The following is a 12,477-nucleotide window of genomic DNA, read 5'->3' on the forward strand; positions in this document are numbered from 1 at the left end:
TGCTTATTTGGGAGAAAGTTGCTGAGTTGTGCTGGGTAATGGCTCTCCAGGTCCTGCCAGGAGGCCACTCGCTAGATTAACACTTTGTCCTGGTATCGACTCGATGCTGAAGCACCGCTTTCTCGACCCACTTGTCTAATCGAGAACCGCAGCAACTTCTGATCGATCCAAACAAGACTGCTGATCAGATCTGGCGGCGTCGTCTGAATTTTGAGGGAATCAATTAAAAAGGCAATTTAGTTGAGGTTTCCTTCTCAATAGAATCAAACTCAATTTCTTAAAGTCGGTGTAGTGTGGTATAATTTATCTGGAGGTGCTTGCACTTCGTCAAGGCCTTGACATCTCGGAGAAAGCATCTAAGTGGTGCCACTTTTCCACTGGACACAAGGTGTCAGTGCAGCTTCGTGGTGGAGGACGAGGAGCATCTGCACCGGATGGGAGGAGGGAGGCGGTTGGTTAATCTGGGGCACCCTGCTGCTGAAGCCTTCCAGCTGATGAAGAGAGAGAGAGAGAGAGGACTGAGTTTGATCACAGCTCGCTGGCCACGTTTGCTGCTGCAACAGAGAGAGAGAGAGAGAGGGAGGAAAATCCCCATCACCGCGTCAAAGGCAGCGGCGGCGACAAGCAGGCGTCCAGCCCGTCGGCCTCTGCAGGAGACGCAGCATCTTCAGAGGTTTCCTCAGACCTCGCCGTGCTGTCACAGTGCACACGAGCAAGTTTGGGAGTGAACGTCCCATCTGCTCCCCAGAAAACAGGGGATCCTTGTTTGTTTGCACTCTAATTGCGTCTCTCACTGAAGCCGGGCCGTCCCGAGGTTCTGGATGGTTCTGGGTGGTTCTGGGGAGCCCCTCCCCGCCGTGAGCCGGGGCTCTGACGGATGACAGAGGCCGGCCGTCTTGGGCTGCATCCATGTTTAACGAGCAGCCAGAACCGCGGGGTCATGGGGGCGTGTTTACTGCAACGCTGGGGCTAATTAGACCGTGAAAGTGTCTCGCTGTGCTGAATTACTTATGTCCCGGCCCCTTCGGTGCGAGGCACGTGCACGGCTAGCGTTACTGTCTTCACTGGAGTCGGGCGCCGCATGCGGACGGCTTTGTGCATGCATGCATGCGCTGTGAGCCGGCCTGCGCGTGGGCGTGCAGCTTTGATGCTCATTGTGTAAGAGAATGTTATATTGCACACATTCATAAGTTACCATCAGAGGGACGAGGTGAAGCTGCTGCTGCTGCTGACGGACGAGGAGACGGAGAGAGAGGATTCAGATGAGATGTCAGTGGCCCATAATTCACCGTCCGCACTCTGCTTTTCATCTTCTGCTGGTTGCACTCGTCCTCCGCCTCTTGAAGTGGCACCAGGGAGACAAAGTGACGTGAAGACGACCACAAATAAGACGTTTTTTTTTTCTTCTGTAGAATTTATATTCCACATCAAGCTGTTCACCGAATTATCCGTCTATCCATCAGCTTCCACCTCTCTGAGCGCGGTGGGAAGATCTGAGAAGGGAAGGGAAGAAGGAAACTTGTGCAGGAGAAGTTGTCCTCTGTGGATTGAAACACTGCAGCAGGAGGAGGAGGAGGACTGGTTCAGCAGGGGGTAGACTTGTAGTCAAGACGGCCTAAACCGAGACCAAGACACTACCAAGACCAGAGAGTATCAAGACCAAGACCAAAAACAAACCCAGTTATTTCCTGATCCTGCGTGATTGTAGAACATCAGCTCCATCCTGGTTCAGCTAGTTTCCATACGAGTTGTATTCAACTGCTGCACAATAACACAGAGAAGTGGATGTCTTATGTTGAACTCACTATAAATGTTTTCATCCGATATATCTCTCAAAATATCAGCTGAGATCAGAGATTTGTGGCGACTGCACTACCGCTATTTCTACACTATTGGAGGATTGACTCCAGTGCTTTTAAGGATTGACACGACTACTAACTAGTCCCAAAGTCCTCTAGCAGAATAACCAGCCTCCAACACCCCCCTCCACCTCAGAAAAGTCATGAATAGTAAATGTTACTGATTTAAATTGGACTTAATTTGGAGATGAGACGTGAATTTTAGATATTAAAGATACAATTACCAACTTGAAATTACATTATTTACCATTATAGTAATCAGATTATACCGAATATATACTACAACCCCGAAAATCCACACCAACATATTCCATCCTGCACAAATTATATTTCTAGGAAGCACAAATACAACCGAACAATATCAGCACTCTTGGTCACTTTGTGGTTATGAAATTGTGCTTTTTTTCTGCCTTCTTTTTTTAGATCTGAAACTACTCAAAACGAACACAAACCGCTTCTCTTTTCTATAAATGAAAGAATATGAATACATTCATCTGAAAAAGAAAAAAAAAATGTCCCTGTATGATGTCATCGGAGTCTCGCGTCATTACTACTACAGTTAATCGAAGTCTTGCAGCTATCTGTGAACTTTGACTGGGTTTTTCCGAGAACGTTGAATTCACTTGGATCACTCTCCAGCTAAGTTTTCAGGCAAGCTTAATGCTTTTGAGAGGAGTTTTTGGTTAGGTGAGTCTCGCATAGTGAACACCCGAGATGTCCAGTCCTGGGAAGATCGTCAACTGTCGTGAAGGTTTTCTGCCAATGTTTCTCACCATAGCATTATAGACTCCAAATTGTTTGGAAATAGACTTAAAGCACAATCTTGGACTATTGGGCAGCAAAAGTTGCTTCAGTAGCAACATTGCTGATGTCTTTTCTCTTTGGCGTTGTGTTAACACACCTGAATGCTCCAGACCAGCAAACTGCACAAAACAAACCAAAACAAAACCCTTTGCTTTTACAGAAGTGTTCACACTTGCAGGTGATCAATTATTCAAGCACATTTAATGAGCAAGGCTCGGCTGCTACTGGCCCTCATAATGTCTGCAGAGTTTAAAACGGACAGAAGACGGTAAGTGCTGCGTTTTTGTCCCGGACATTTCTCAACAGGATTTTCCTCGTCAACGGCTTTCCTTTCAGAGGAACCCAATCAATTATGTGACTATATCCAGGCTGCTCATCAAAGACGTCCATTTCTGATGCACATGTGGTTTTATAGCCCTAATTTGTTTCCTGCCTTGCAACAGATCCATCTCCAGTCCACTCAGAGCCAAAGCCGAAAAGATATATGACATCATCATCTCTGTGATCAAATCAGCAGCAGACAAGATCTTTATTGAAGATGATGGATAGCATCGTCTTCATGGGTGTCCAACTCTGAGGGTCCAGCACATGCACATTTCCTGTCTCCTGGTTTGATACGGATCTTACATTGTGAAGACTCGGACACTTGCTCTGCGACATCACCCGTAAGGTTTCTGAAGAAGTTTTTAAAGGCTCTTTTTAAAAATCTTAAGGCTCCTACACAGGATTTTGGTCATCTTAAAAGAATCGTGGAAATGTCTTTCATTGGACGTCCAAATCAACCGTCCCAGATCGCACACTGGGAGTGGCTTGATGTAATTTCCTGACGTGCCAGATATCCTACAACTCTGTTTATCCAATTAAAATCCAACTTGAACCAAATCCAACGCGATTCTTTGAAAGAAAAAAGAAGCGAAGCGTAAAACAAATTAATCTAATTGGAAATCCTCCGTCACCGCTTATTTTGGGAGCATTTTTGGGCACAAATCAAAGCTGCAACAGAACGGTTCATTTTCACATTTTGTTTGTTGACTGCTGACGACGCAATCCTGCATCCCTTCACATCACGTCGTAGCCTACCACTCAGGGGAGACCTTGCTGCAGTCTACACGTTATTCTTGATGTTTTACTCAGGATGAATCAGATCTAAGTCAGAGTGTGAGATGTACAGATGTGCCATGTTGGTAGGAACTGACAAGCATGCTCACCTTACAAGTGAGCTATGGTTCTTACTGATGTCTGATCAAAGCTAACCAAACATCTTCATTTTAGATGTTACTACCAAAAAAATTGTGCTTCCAGAACTGAAACTGAAACTCTGGAAAGCAGGCCATGACCATTAACCACCCCCCTCACTACACTTTATATAACTTTACCTGAAGATGGAAATAAAAATCAAATCCCTCTACAGTTGTCAGGCATGTCAAATAGAGCTGTGGAGAACGAGACTGCCCCTTGAATGAGACTGTAAATAGGTAAATATGTTCATTTCTGCTCTTCAGCTGGACATTTTAACATTGCTCTTGGAGCCAACCCCTAGTGGTCAGTCGAGGAACTGCAGTTTCCTTTGCTTCCAGGTTTTTTTCCTGCTTACAAATTGGATCTAGTCTCGTGGTATCATTATGTTTGCTTTGCACTTGCTCACACCCCCTACATAAGGGAGTGTTGGGGGTTAATATTCAGACATGGTGTGAAGAGAAGAAAGAAAACATGTCTGTACTTTCCTCTCTTCCCCGTCTGCCATATTTTACTATTTAGGTGTATGCATCGCTGATTTCTTCTGGTCACGTGGGGCTGGAAGAGTTTATTTTTAACCACCCTCCACTGAATCTGACTGAGGCGGCTTGACTGAGCATAGTTTAGTCCCCCCTCGTCTGCCCCTCTGTAGAAAGCCCCGGTTTATGCTGTGGGCATCATCCATCAGGCCATTAATACAAATACGACAAATATCTGTTTGTGTAACCTAAACCACTTCTAGTCTAGTAATACCAAAAGCTTGTGTAGGTGGACAGTGATATAGTTAAATGCTTGTCCTGGGCAGACCCCCCCGAGGCGTCGCCAGTGGCTTAGCTAGGACTTCTGAGGACTTCTGTGTCTGATAGCATCATCACCCTCTTGCAAGGAAACATCTGTTGATGCATCTGTATGTTGGGTTTGCAGTGTGATGTTTGTACCAGGTGTAATGATATTTGAAACCAGGACAGATTCAGTCAGAATGAATATGAAGGTAACGTTAGTTAGCATCGTGGGTTGACATGAGCTAAGCTAAAGTTGCTAATTTGTCTCAGCTAAGTTAAAGTGGGCAAACTCCTAACATTTTGCCCATTTTTTGAATCAGTGTTTACTGGAGTTGACCCTCATTGATGGTTTCAGTTTTGAGGGGTTCTGGGTAGCCAGCTTGGTTAAACAGAAGCTAGTCCTCCTTCCACTGGATCTGGTGAGTTTGACTCTTTTTTTATTATTATTATTTTTATTATTATTACGTTTATTGAACAGGGACAAATGTATCAGACATTATTTAATAAAAAATACAAAACAGATGTCATACGTACAGGTTTCTAGCCAGAGCTAATTTGCAACCCCTGTCCCTGGTTAGGCCTTTACTTACATTTCAAAAGCAGAGTTAAAACAAAACATGCAAAACAGAATAAAGACAATACAAAGACAAGAAGCAAAAACACAAACCAGATAAGGACAGAAAACTAAAATAATACAGTGGTACAGTATGTTAAAGTCAATGTTCACGTTTTAAGTCAGGGTTTCAGTTTTAAACTTCAGAGGAACAACAAAAGCCGCATTTATACTTCTGCGTCAAAGCTACACGGTAGCTACGATAGATTTGTTCTTTGGTTTTGAATCTCTTGCCAACGTTTCTTCCTCAGTCGAGTAGAACGATAGTTAGTTTGTTGGATGCTCAACATTTATTAGCTCAAACTTTTCTAAAAATATGCTTAGTTTTCTCCGTTGCCGTGTCTGAGCCACATACGAGCAGCAAAACAAAAAGAAACACCACAACGAGCTATGGTGCTGCAGGCACATACCCTAACGCTGCCCCCTAGCGGTTGGTGGTTTTATTACAGCGTGACACAAACAACACAGAAGTGTAAATGCCAGTGACGGCAGCAGCAACACATGACCGATAAAGACGATGAAACTGAGTCTGTGATGTCACAACTGAAGAAGTTACACGATTGTGGATAGTTTTTTGATTTTGTGGTGATTCTAGACTCCCAAACATAAGCTCTCCAGCACAAAAAATGTTTTTTTTTTCTTCTTTCCCATAAAAGGTGCCCTTTAAAAAAAGTTAAAGTGATGAACTCCACCTCATCCTTGTCATCCGGAGTGCAAACGCACTTCCTCTTGGCCTGGCATCTCATCCAGGTTGTTGAGTGTTACTTGGCTGCTTGCAACCTAATCTGGATCCGTTTTAAGTATTTAATCTGCACAAAATTGAAATTTTGGATGAGCTATGTGGATTATTGTTTTATTTCTTTGTTTTGATGGTTTTCCACGAGGCGTTTTGCAGGTATTGATGACATTTGACACTGACCTTTTCCCGGGTCATTGTTTTTAGCTCTTCCTCCGGTCTGAGGCTGTTTTTGTCCAGTGAAAGTGCTCAGATCACTGCTTAGGTTTCAACTACAGAGCTCCACCACGCTGGCCAGCCTCTGAACCGCGTATGTCAGGTTTGTTTTGCAGGACAGAAGAGGTGGCGGTGTTACTTTCCAACTCCACACCCACTTTCCTCAGACACCAAACAGTATCTCCTCATTATTCCAGGTCTGATATGCAAAGTAGTGGCAGGAACCACTCGCGTGGCAGGAGCAGAGGAAACAATTTTGTTTTTGTGCATGTGTCATCGTTTAAAAAAAAAAAAAAAGTGTGTATTTATGCCCCTCCCTCTTTGTGTTTCCGTGTCTTGATTGGCTCTTAAAACCGGCGACGAGGCTTCATCCAAGACTTTAGCACCAAGTACGTTTCAGGTTTCTCCCCAAACAGATAAGCGCACACATCTTATCCAGCTCTGGCAGGCTCGGCCTCCCGCCATCGCCGCCGGACCAGTATGGAAATGTAGTCAAATAGGCAACTGACATCAGCGATACACTACAGGCGCTTTGTGAAGTCTGAGCGATTCTCCTGCCTCACAAAACTTCTTTCCTGTCAATTTCAGTTTACACTTAAAGTGCACATGTGCAAAAATGTGTTGCATACGTCCAAGTTAGTGTTTATAACATGGGCCTTGCTGGCTGCACACAGGTACGCATGTGTGCGCATCATGGCGAGCACGTTTAGCTGCATGTGGCAGCAGCAGGGCGAGGAGCTCAGCCGGCCACTCGGCCGTGGCCCTAATTGGCTGTTGTTTACAGGATGCTGACAGAGCTCTGCTCAGTCTTGAGGGTTTGTAAAAATAATGATGATAATAAAAACAATTCATCTCACGAGTTCCCTACTCTACTTTTTTTTTTTAATTATTAAAAAAAACAACATTTTTTTATTTTTTTATTATTTATTTTTATTTATTTATTTTTTTTTGTCTGCATATATATTAATGGTTAATACCAAGTTTGGTAAAATCTAAAGCATACATATGCATTTTAATATATAATCTAATCTATCATGCTTTTTTTTTTTTTTTTTTTTTTATATTACGTATTTTTAAAATGCATCATGCTGCCGGAGTTTCTGATCATGTCCGTCCCTTTAGGACTTGAGTTAACAGGTCCTGATTGCTGCATCCAGCGGATGCAAAGCCTCATTTCACAAAGCTCAATGTCTGATGTTTTATTTTTTTGTATTTTTTCCAGCTACGACAGTAAGATCATTATAATCAACAGTTTAGTAACAGTAACAGGCTCTACCTACCGTAAATGTATTTAAAGGTAATCAAAATCAGCCCTTCAGGAAACATGTAGCTGGTTTTGAATCAATGTTCATTTAAGATTTCCTCAAGATGTCCTTGACTTTATTTTATGTATTCTATGTCTTCATCGTACATATGTGTATGTTTTATTGTCTTAGATATGAAACGTATGTGTGCTGTCTTGACCAAGACTCCCTGGAAGAAGAGACCTTGTATCTCAATGGGACATTTCCTGGATAAATAAAGGTTAAATAAAAAATAAATAAATATTAAAGCTGCAAGCAGCGATGAACGGGCCCTCGCACTCACGTCCTCCGCCCCCCATAAGCATATCAGAAATGACACCACCCACGACTTCCTATGTCAAACCATTCAAAAGTTATAGCAGAAAATCGGACAACCTATCAGAAGAAGGGGCGGGGCTAATTCAGGCCAATGAAGCTCAAGGACTCAATACAGAGTCAGATGACACCACCCACTACTCTCTATGTCAAAACATTCAAAAGTTATAGCGGGAAATAGGGACAACCAATCAGAAGAAGGGGCGGGGCTAATTTTCACCAATTATGGTAAAGGACTCAATACCGAGTCCCATGACACCACCCACGACTCTTTATGTCAAACCATTCAAAAGTTATGGCAGAGAATAGTATTCTAGGGGGCGCTGTTGAGCCGTTAGGCCACGCCCATTAATGCAAACCATGAAATATCAAATGTATCGCCAGGCCTGGCTTGCATGCAAAATTTGGTGACTATCAAATATGGACAGATGAAGGGGGGGCACGCCTTTTGGCGTCTAGCGCCGCCACGGTAACACTTTTGAAAGAGAAAAGTAATGCGCGTAGTCGCAAGATGAAGACGCACATTTTGACGTATAACACACCTGGGTGCACATTACGGTTCAGGCCGTATTAACTGCCGAAGGAATGGCATAAATTGCGCCAAAGTGACACGATTAATTCAAAATGGCCGACTTCCTGTTCGGTTTCGGCCATGGCGCCAAGAGACTTTTCTTTAAGTTGTGCCATGATACAGGTGTGTAGCGATTTTCGTGCATGTACGTCAAACCGTATTGTGGGGCTTGAGGCACAAAGTTTTCCGGGGGGCGCTGTTGAGCCATTTTGCCACGCCCATTAATGCAAACCATGAAATATCAAATTTATCGCCAGGCCTGGCTTGCATGCAAAATTTGGTGACTTTTTGGGCACGTTTAGGGGGGCAAAAAGGCCCTCCTTTTGTCAGAAGAAAGAAAAAAAAAAGAAAGAAAAAAAAAAAAATTCCTACAGATACAATAGGGCCTTCGCACTGAAGGTGCTCGGGCCCTAAAAAGTAACTGAAAACAGAAGCTACAGAAGGTAAAGGGGGCGGGGCCAGAAGGGGGCGGGGCCAGCAGGAGCATATAAAACGCAGAGCGAGCATGAGAGCTCGTTCTTCTGTTGTTGCTGGTGAGGAAGCATCTCTCTGAGCAAAGCAAAGCAATCTGAGCTTAGTTGTATTGTGTGCCAGGCCTGAAGAAGAGCCAGAGCGGGTTGAAATGTCGTTTATTGGCACACTACTTTATTTGTTTATTCGAAAATGAGAAAATAAAAACAAAGTTTTTTAATTTTCTTCTGTTTATTGGCACACTCATTTATTTTTTTTTATTCTTTGTGCCTTTGCCTGAAGAAGACTCTTAAAAGAGTTTAAACATTGCGTCGAGGCACACATTTATTTTATTGATTATTAATCACTTTTCCTAATTATTTTTTCATTATATAAAAAAATCCTAATGGTGATGAATGAGTGAACAAGCGTCATTGGGAGCTGCCCGGACAGACCGGACACCTGTCTATGGGGGACAGGTTGCTTTTCCTAACCCTAACCTTAATCCCATTCGTCTAAAATTCAAGCCTTAGATTTATTGTATTTAAAAACAGGATTAAAAAGACTTTAATCTTAAAATAGGTATGGCATTCATTTTTTTTTTTGTCTTTATTTAAAAAAAAAAAAGGTTACGAGTTCTCTGTTTTGAAATAATTAAAATAAACATTACATTTTGTTAAAAACAACATTAAAAGGTCTAAAATAATATAACTATCATATTTCATTTAGTATTCAAGGGGTTAAGACAGTAAATCATATATGTGTAAAGTTGCTGGTCAATAAAGTTACCTTACCTTCCAACACAGCTGATTCAAATGAATGGGTCATTATCAGGCTTCTGCAGAGCTTGATGATGAGCTGATCTGAATCAGGTGTTGAAGAGGGAGACAACTAAAACATGCAGGGACAGCGGCCCTCCATGGATTATTAATATTATAATAATGAATAATATTAATAATAATAATAATAATATCATTAATTAATTTGACTGTTTATGTTTAATATGTATATTTGCAATCATGTTTTAAACAAATATATGATTTTTTTTTTTAATCATGCAGATCTTTCCCTGGGTTTTTCCCAAGGAAATGTCACTTTGGAAAGCGAAAGCATTAGGGTCTAAAGAGCTGTGGCATCTACAAAAACCTGAAGGCCTTTTAGTGTCTATGTAATCAGAATCAGAATCAGAAAGGGGGTTTATTGCCAAGTTTGTTAACACACACAAGGAATTTGTTGTGGTGATTGGTGCAATACAGTAAAAATAAAAAAAAATATAAAAGCAAACAAATATATGGAGATAAAATAAGAGATAGAATAAAGTAAAATGTAAAATGTATAAACAGAAATGTACAATATGAGGATTAAAAAGTGCCAGATATGAGTCTTTACAAAAAGTGACGTAGGAAACCTGTTAATCGTCAATTCAGAGATGACCCCAACCTCATCTGAAGATTTAGCTTACATTAATATATTATTATATTAATATATATTATATTGGGACAGTGCAGACGTGCTTCACAGCTCTGAACCAGTGTTTCTTTGTGCCTTTGAATGAAGAAGACTAAAGAGTTGGAACGTTGCATTGAGGCACACATTTATTTGAGTTGGCACACATTTGTTTTACATGTAGTAAAAGTCAGGGGGGATATAGGCCTATATTGTTTTTCGGCACTACCTTGTTCTCTATAGCTGATATAACATGAATTACTCCTATGTGGGATCAATAAAGTTCTTAATTTTTGCCGTCTGAGAAAATTAAATATATTATTTTGGTGCTTAACTGTTTCCCAAGTATATTCGTGCGTGTGTGAATGAATAAATGAGACGTAAAACGTAAATTTCTTTGTAGAAAGGCGCTTTATGAAAATAAGTCCATTTACTTGTATTAGTTTGCAGCCCAGTCTTGCCACATCCAATATGGCGGCGACGTCAGTAGGCGATGCAATGATCTGATTGGCTCTCCAGAAACCCTTTGAAACCCGTGCAAAAGATCTCTGATTGGCTGTTAGTTTTGGCACGTCAAAACACTGCCAAAACTCGTAGTTGTAAAAAAAGTTTGTAGCTTTGTGAAAAAAGTTTGTAGCTTTGTAAAAAAAGTTTGTAGCTTTGTAAAAAAAGTTTGTAGCTTTGTGAAAAAAGTTTGTAGCTTTGTAAAAAAAGTTTGTAGCTTTGTAAAGTTTGTAGCTTTTGTAAAAAAAAGTTTGTAGCTTTGTATCTACAAGTGCAAATTTTTTTTGCAACTGCAAATATTTTTTGCAGGTACAAATATTTTTTTTTTTTTTTTTTTTTTTTTTTTTTTTTTTTTTTTTTACCTTGTCTGCACACATATTATTGATTGATACCATGATGGTAGAAACCAAAAGTGTATATATGTGCATTATTACTATATGTAATATATACATATATATACGCACACATATGCGTACACATACATAAATATACACATACAAACCCAGTGTTTTTTTTTTTTTTTTTTTTTTTTGGGGGGGTGGGGGGGGGGGGGGTGACGACATCCACTGCCAATCCAGGAAGCAGGAACACACGGAGACACACGTCAAGCACTGGAAATCTGCAACAAAAAAACCACAAACAAAGCACGAGACCGGCACGGAGCCAACCAAAACACGAACAGCAATCGACCTAAATCTTGAGATCTGATCGCAGTCTGAGCTAAGCTATCGCTACCGCTACCTAAACCCAAAAACTAGAGAGCCAGCATGCAGGTGAACAAGCCAGTGTGTATGTCTATGTGTGTGTGTGTGTATGTATATGATCATGCGTGTGTGTGTGTGTGTGTGTGTGTGTGTGTGTGTGTAAGTGTAATAAACCAAACAAAGCTCCACCTGAAGTGTATCTATAGTGGGGGAGGGGGGGGAGCGACCCCGCCACCCGCGAGACCAGAGGCCGACAAGGAAGAGCCCGGAACCCAGGCCACCGGCAAACCCCACAGAGGGGAGAAGTAGGAGGGAGGCAACCCACCGCCTGCGAGGCCCCCCCCCCGCCCGGCGGCGGCGGAGGGGGCCCGCGGGCGGGGCCCCCACGGCGCGGAAAGAAGCAGCCAGGGATCCCGCGGCGGCGGACCGCGACCCAGGCAATCCCCGGCCACCCGGTCCGGGCCGGACACGCGGCCAGGAGGCCCTCACCCTTCAGGCCAACGACCCCCACCCGGCAGGGGGCCAGCCTGCCCGGAGAGACAGAGCCGCCCCGGCCGCCGACGCGGGCAGGCGCACCCGTCCCCCACGAAAGTGGCCCTCCAAGACCAGAGGGGCGCCCCGCCGTAGAGGCAGCGGGGGGGACCGGAGACGGGCCCGGAGAGAGGGAACCCCCCAACAAGGCGACACCCGCGCAGGCCCGACAACGGAGGGCCCCAGACCCAGGCATCCCATTCATTCATCCATTCACCTATCCAATACCTATACTAATAATAATATAATATACTATACATAATAATAATAATAATAATACTAATAATAATAATAATAATAATAATAATAATAATAACCATCTTTGTATAATATAATATTGATAAATTATTAAGTTTTTGATGTCCTGCCAATGGAGGCTCAAATCCTCCATGGCAGGATCCTTCCA

The sequence above is a fragment of the Cololabis saira genome, chromosome 18, assembly GCF_033807715.1.
Source record: "Cololabis saira isolate AMF1-May2022 chromosome 18, fColSai1.1, whole genome shotgun sequence".
In the NCBI taxonomy this organism is placed as follows: Eukaryota; Metazoa; Chordata; class Actinopteri; order Beloniformes; family Belonidae; genus Cololabis; species Cololabis saira.